The sequence below is a fragment of the Salvelinus fontinalis genome, chromosome 21, assembly GCF_029448725.1.
Source record: "Salvelinus fontinalis isolate EN_2023a chromosome 21, ASM2944872v1, whole genome shotgun sequence".
Classification (NCBI taxonomy): domain Eukaryota; kingdom Metazoa; phylum Chordata; class Actinopteri; order Salmoniformes; family Salmonidae; genus Salvelinus; species Salvelinus fontinalis.
In genome coordinates this window covers 17,436,887-17,444,448 of record NC_074685.1, presented here as the reverse complement: position 1 = coordinate 17,444,448, position 7,562 = coordinate 17,436,887, and positions in this window count along the sequence as shown.

Here is a 7,562-nt window from a genome sequence, read left to right as displayed (position 1 = left end):
GTGGAGGGAATAACTAAACTGTTTATATTCAGCCATATTCCCAGACCTCTTTCCATGGTTAAATGTGGTGGTTCGCGCTTTCAGTTTTGCGCGGATGCCTCCATCTATCCACGGTTTCTGGTTAGGGTAGGTTTTAATAGTCACAGTGGGTACAACATCTCCAATGCACTCACCGAGTCAGCGCATAGGTCGATGTTATTCTCTGGCTGACTGAAACATATCTCAGTCCACGTCATGAAAACAATCTTCAAGAGTGGATTCCGATTGGTTAGACCAGCGTTGAATGGTTCTAGTCACTGGTATATCCTGTTTGAGTTTCTGCCTATAAGACAGTAGAAGCAAGATGGCATCGTAGTCGTATTTGCCGAAGGGAGGGCGGGGGAGAGCTTTGAATGCATCGCGGAAGTTAGAGTAGCAGTGGTCGAGTGTACTAACCCCGCGCGTAGTGCAGTCAATATGCTGATAGAATTTAGGTAGCCTTGTCCCCAAATTTGCTTTGTTAAAATCCCTAGCTACAATTAATGCAGCCTCAAGATATATGGTTTCCAGTTTACATAGAATTCAGTGAAGTTCCTTTCGTGCCATCTTGGTGTCTGCTTGAGGGATAATGTACAGTGACTTGCGAAAGTATTCACCCCCCTTCACAATTTTCCTATTTGGTGGCCTTACAACCTGGAATTAAAATGTATTTTTTGGGGGGGGGGGGATTTGTATCATTTGATTTACACAACATGCCTACCACTTTGAAAATGCAAAAAAATATATATATTGTGAAACAAGAAATAAGACAAAAAAAAGAAAAGTGTGCATAACTATACACCCCTCAAAACCAATACTTTGTAGAGCCACCTTTTGCAGCAATTACAGATGCAAGTCTCTTGGGGTATGTCTCTATAATCTTGGTACATTTAGCCACTGGGATTTTTGCCCATTCTTCAAGGCAAAACTGCTCTAGCTCCTTCAAGTTGGATGGGTTCCGCTGGTGTACAGCAATCTTTAAGTCATACTACAGATTCTCAATTGGATTGATGTCTGGGCTTTGACTAGGCCATTCCAAGACATTTGAAATGTTTCACCTTAAACCACTCGAGTGTTGCTTTAGCAGTATTCTTAGGGCCATTGTTTTGCTGGAAGGTGAACCTCCGTCCCAGTCTCAAATTTATGGAAGATTGAAACAGGTTTCCCTCAAGAATGTCCCTGTATTTAGTGCCATCCATCATTCCTTCAATTCTGACCAGTTTCCCAGTCCTTGCCGATGAAAAACATCCCCACAGCATAATGCTGCCACCACCATTCTTCACTGTGGGGATGGTGTTCTCGGGTGATGCGAGGTGTTGGGTTTGCGTCAGACATAGCGTTTTCTTTGCTGGCAAAAAAGCTACATTTTTGTCTCATCTGACCAGAGTACCTTCTTCCATATGTTTGGGGAGTCTCCCACATGCCTTTTGGCCAACACCAAACGTGTTTGCTTATTTCTTTCTTTAAGCATTGGCTTTTTTCTGGCCACTCTTCCGTAAAGCCCAGCTCTGTGGAGTGTACAGCTTAGTGGTCCTATGGACAGGTACTCCAATCTCCGCTGTGGAGCTTTGCAGCTCCTTCAGGGTTATCTTTGGTCTCTTTGTTGCCTCTCTGATTAATGCCCCCCTTGCCTGGTTTAAGAGTTTTGGTGGGTGAGCCTCTCTTGGCAGGTTTGTTGTGGTGCCATTTTTTAATAATGGATTTAATGGTGCTCCGTGAGATGTTCAAAGTTTCAGATATTTCTTTATAACCCAACCCTAATCTCTACTTCGCCACAACTTTGTCCCTGACCTGTTTGAAGAGCTCCTTGGTCTTCATGGTGCCGCTTGCTTGGTGGTGCCCCTTGATTAGTGGTGTTGCAGACTCTGGGGCCTTTTAGAAAAGGTGTATAGATATACTGAGATCATGTGACAGATTATGTGACACTTAGATTGCACACAGGTGGACTTTATTTAACTAATTATGTAATTTCTGAAAGTAATTGGTTGCACCAGATCTTATTTAGGGGATTCATAGCAAAGGGGGTGAATACATATTCACACACCACTTTTCCGTTTTTCATTTTTAAGAATGTTTTGAAACAAGTAATTTTTTTCATTTCACTTCACTAATTTGGACTATTTTGTGTATGTCCATTACATGAAATCCTTTTGCAAGGCACTGTACACAGCTGTGACGATAACTGACAAGAATTCTCTTGGAAGGTAAAATGGCCGTCATTTGATTGTGTGGAATTCTAGGTTGGGTGAGCAGAAGGACTTGTGTTCCTGTATGTTGTTATGATTACACCATGAGTCGTTAATCATAAAGCATACACCCCCACCCTTCCTCTTCCCAGAGAGGTGTTTAATCTCTGTCGGCGCAATGCATGGAGAAGCCTGGTGGCTGAAACGATTCCGACAACGTATCCCGAGAGAGGCATGTTTCCATGAAACAGAGACTGTTACAATCTCTGATGTCTCTCTGGAAGGCAACCCTTGCTCGAATTTCGTCTACCTTGTTTTCAAGAGACTGGACATTTGCGAGTATTATACTCAGAAGCGGTGGGCGATGTGCAGGTTTACGGAGCCTGACCAGGAGGCCACTCCGTCTGCCCCTTCTGCGGCACCGTTGTCTTGGGTCGGCTTCTGGAATTAGAGCCATTGTTCTGGGTGGTGGTCCAAACAGAGGATCCGCTTCGGGAAATCCGTATTCCTGGTCGTAATGTTGGTAAATTGACGTCGCTCTTATATCCAATAGTTCTTCCCAGCTGTATGTAATAATACTTAAGATTTCCTAGGGTAACAGTGTAAGAAATAATACATAAAATAACAAAATATTGTATCTTTTCCTAAGGACTCGATGCGAGGCGACCATCTCTGTCAGCGCCATCCTGTACCCAAATACTTTTGTATAGAATATAATCATGTCAATCCTTCATTCTACTCATCGCCATTCCACAGTGCCCACCCAGTTGTGGTGCCCTGCTTAGAGTGTACTGTAGCCACTTAACTTCAGTCTTAAAGGAATGAGCTGTATAAATAAATACAGTCTAAAGAGTGTCTCTCATTGGACGCTGTATTTTACTGTCCAGGATCTTAAGTGATTGAGTGATTTAATTTAAGACTGCGAAGTTTACCGTTATTTTGGTTATATAGTTTCATATCGATCATTTTATTTTGGCACGCAGCCACCTGCAGATGAGAGCTGCACCTGCTATCGTGACAAAGCATGGACCTGTAGCCTACTCTACTCTGCAAGATCCCCATCGCATGTCCTCTTTTGATATGTTCAACTAGATTAATCTGTAGGCCAGTAGTTTTCTCTGTGGTGTAACAGTATTGTTATGGAAGTATACATTGAATGGAGTGGAATAATACGATTCTGATCCTTTGTAGCAATGGCAATCGTTCTCTGTTTTCTTTCTCTGACCAACCCCCCCACCCCCTTCCCTCTCTCGCTCTCTCTTCCTATTCCTCTGGTAGCGGAGCAGTTGAAGAATCTTCCAAGAGTGCCAGGTTGTCCCCGTCAAGCGGACCATCATCACAATGGGATCTGCATCGTCCAGGACAGGATCCACCTCTCCCATTGTAATAATAATAATAATACATGTGACTTATATAGCGCTTTTCAAGGACCCAAAGTCGCTTTACAATTGTAAAAAAAAAAATGTTAAACAAAACATCAGAATAAACAAAAACATGTATAAAGAGAGGGGTGGGCTCAAAGAAGGGAAATAGTGTGATGTATCAGTGTATGGGGAGGGTAGGGTTGGGATTTGGATACGAACCTGGTTTAGGGTTGGGGGTTTCATAAGGTTTCATTTGTAAAGGGTTTTCATCAAAATATTGCAATAGCTGGTCAGTGTTTGCCAATATTTACGCTATAAAAAAGTGTGTGGACACCACTTCAAATTAGTGGATTTGGCTATTTTAGCCACACCCGTTGCTGACATAAAATCGAGCACACAGCCATGCAATCTCGACAGACAGTTATTGGCAGTAGAATGGCTTAACTGAAGAGCTCAGTGACTTTCAACGTGGCACCGTCAAAAGGATCCGACCTTTCTAACAAGTCAGTTCATCATATTTCTGCACCTGCTAGAGCTGCCCCGGTCAACTGTAAGTGCTGTTATTGTGAAGTGGAAATGTCTATGAGCAACAACGGCTCGGCCGCAAAGTGGTAGGCCACACAAGCTCATAGAACGGGACCGCCGAGTGCTGTAGCGCGTAAAAATCATCTGTCCTCGGTTGCAACACTAGCAAGTTCCAAACTGCCTCTGGAAGAAACACCAGCACAACTGTTCGTTGGGAGCTTCATGAAATGGGTTTCCATGGCCGAGACCTGCACACAGGCTTAAGTTCACCATGTGCAATGCCAAGTTTCGGCTGGAGTGGGTTAAAGCTCGCTGCCATTGGACTCTGGAAAGTGAAAACGCGTTCTCTGGAGTGATGACTCACGCTTCACCATCTGGCATTCCGACGGATGAATCTGGGTTTGGTGGATGCCAGGAGAACGCTACCTGCCCCCAATGCATAGTGCCAACTGTAAAGTTTGTTGGAGGAGGAATAATGGTCTGGGGCTGTTTTTCATGGTTCGTGCTAGGTCCCTTAGATCCAGTGAAGGGAAATCTTAACGCTACAGCATACAATGAAATTCCAGACGATTCTGTGGCAACAGTTTGGGGAAGGCCCTTTCCTGTTTCAGCATGACCTTGCCCCTTGTGAACAAAGCGAGGTTCCTAAAGTGGTTTGTCAATATCGGTGTGGAATAACTTGACTTGCCTCCACAGAGCTATGATCTCAAACCCATTGAACACCTTTATGAATTGGAACGCCAAAAGCGAACTAAGCCTAATCCCCCAACATCATTGCCCGACCTCACCAATGCTCTTGTGGCTGAATGAAGCAAGTTCCCACAGCAACAACTTTCCAACATCTAGTGGAAAGCCTTCCCAGAAGAGTGGAGGCTGTTATAGCAGCATAGGTGGGACCAACTACATATTAATGCCCATGATTTTGAAATGAAATATTAGACGATCGGGTGTCCACATACTTTTGCTCATGAAGTGTACCTTCAGTTATTAACCATTTATAAATGTAATATAAGGTTAACCCTTATTTATCATGCAACCTTATTTTCAAAATGTTGCACAATTGTTGCACAAGTTAGTTTTGGGTTTGATGCATTTGTTTTGGCCCAGGATTAGAAGAGGCTTTAAGTGCTTTGAGAGACAGAGATCATATCACCTCCACCTTACCGGCCACCATAGACACTTCAGTTTGCATACCGCCCTAACAGGTCCACAGACGATGCAATCGCCATCACACTGCACACTGCCCTATCCCATCTGGACAAGAGGAATACCTATGTAAGAATGCTGTTCATTGACTACAGCTCAGCATTCAACACCATAGTACCCTCCAAGCTCATCAGCAAGATGGAGGCCCTGGGCCTCAACCCTGCCCTATGTAATTGTGTCCTGGACTTTGGTGGGCCGCCGCCAGTTAGTGAAGGTAGGAAACAACATCTCCATGTTGCTGACCCTCAACACTGGGGCCCCACAACGGTGCATGCTCAGCCCCCTCCTGTACTCCCTGTTCACCCACGACTGCGTGGCCATGCACGCCTCCAACTCAATCATCAAGTTTGCAGACGACACAACAGTAGTGGGCCTGATTACCAACAACGATGAGACAACCTACAGGGAGGAGGTGAGGGCGCTCGGAGTGTGGTGTCAGGAAAACAACCTCTCACTCAATGTCAACAAAACAAAGCATTAGGCTCATGAGGCTGAAGAAATTTGGCTTGACACCCAAAACCTGACTAACTTTTACAGATCCACAATCGAGAGCCTCCTGTCGGGCTGTATCACTGCCTGGTACGGCAACTGCTCCGCCCTCAACCACAGAGTAGCCTAGTGGTTAGAACGTTGCACTAGTAACTGAAAAGGTGCAAGATCGAATCCCCAAGCTGACAAGGTAAAAATCTGTCATTCTGCCCCTGAACAGGGCAGTTAACCCACTGTTTCTAGGCCATCATTGAAAATAAGAATTTCTTCTTAACTGACTTGCCTAGTTAAATAAAGGTTGAAAAAAAGTCTCTCCAGAGGGTGATGCGGTCTGCACAACACATTACCGGGGGCAAACTACCTGCCCTCCATGAAACCTATAGCACCCGATGTCACAGGAAGGCAAAAAAGTTCAAAGAAAACAACCACCCGAGCCACTGCCTGTTCACACCGCTACCACCCAGAAGACGAGGTTAGTACAGGTGCATCAAAGGTGGGACTTAGAGACTGAAGAACCGCTTCCATTTCAAGGACATAAGACGGCTAAACAGCAATCACTTACTCAGAGAGGCTGCTGCCTACACGAAGACCTAATCACTGGCCACTTTAACAAATGGATCAGTAGTCACTTTAAACATTGCCACTTTCAATAATGCCACTATAATAATGTTTACATACACCTTAGCCAAATACATTTAAACTCAGTTTTTCACAATTCCTGACATTTAACCCTAGTAACAATTTCCTGTCTAAGGTCAATTAGGAACACCACTTTATTTTAAGAATGTGAAATGTCAGAATAACAGTAGAGAGAATGATCTATTTCAGCTTTTATTTCTTTCATCACATTCCCAGTGGGTCTGTTGCCTTTAAATTGTTTAACTTGGGTCAAATGTTTCGGGTAGCCTTCCACAAGCTTCCCACAAAAAGTTGGGTGAATTTTAGGCCCATTCCTCCTGATAGCTGGTGTAACTGAGTCAGGTGTGTAGGCCTCCTTGCTCGCACATGCTTTTTCAGTTCTGCCCACACATTTTCTATGGGATTGAGGTCAGGGCTTTGTAATTGCCACTACAATACCTTTACTTTGTTGTCCTTAAGCCATTTTGCCACAACTTTGAAGTATGCTTGTGGTCATTGTTCATTTGGAAGACCCATTTGCGACCAAGCTATAACTTCCTGACTGATGTGTTGAGATGTTGCTTCAATATATCCACATCATTTTCCTTCCTCATTACGTCATCTATTTTGTGAAGTGCACCAGTCCCTCCTGCAGCATAGCACCCACACAACATGATGCTGCCACCTCTTGCTTCACAGTTGGGATGGTGTTCTTTGGCATGCAAGCCTCCCCCTTTTTCCTCCAAACATAACACTGGTCATTAACGCAAAAAATATCTATTTTTGTTTCATCAAACCAGAGGACATTTCCCCAAAAACAACGATCTTTGTACCAATGTGCAGTTGCAAACCGTAGTCTGGCTTTATAATGGCGGTTTTGGAGCAGTGGCTTCTCTTGCTGAGCGGCCTTTTAGGTTATGTCCTAGGAATACCTAGGATAAAGCAATCCTTCTGCCCCCCCCCCCCTTAAAAGATTTAGATGCACTATTGTAAAGTGGCTGTTCCACTGGATGTCATTAGGTGAATGCACCAATTTGTAAGTCGCTCTGGATAAGAGCGTCTGCTAAATGACTTAAATGTAATGTAAATGTAAATGTCAATATAGGACTCGTTTTACTGTGGATATAGATACTTTTGTATCTGTTTCCTCCAGCAT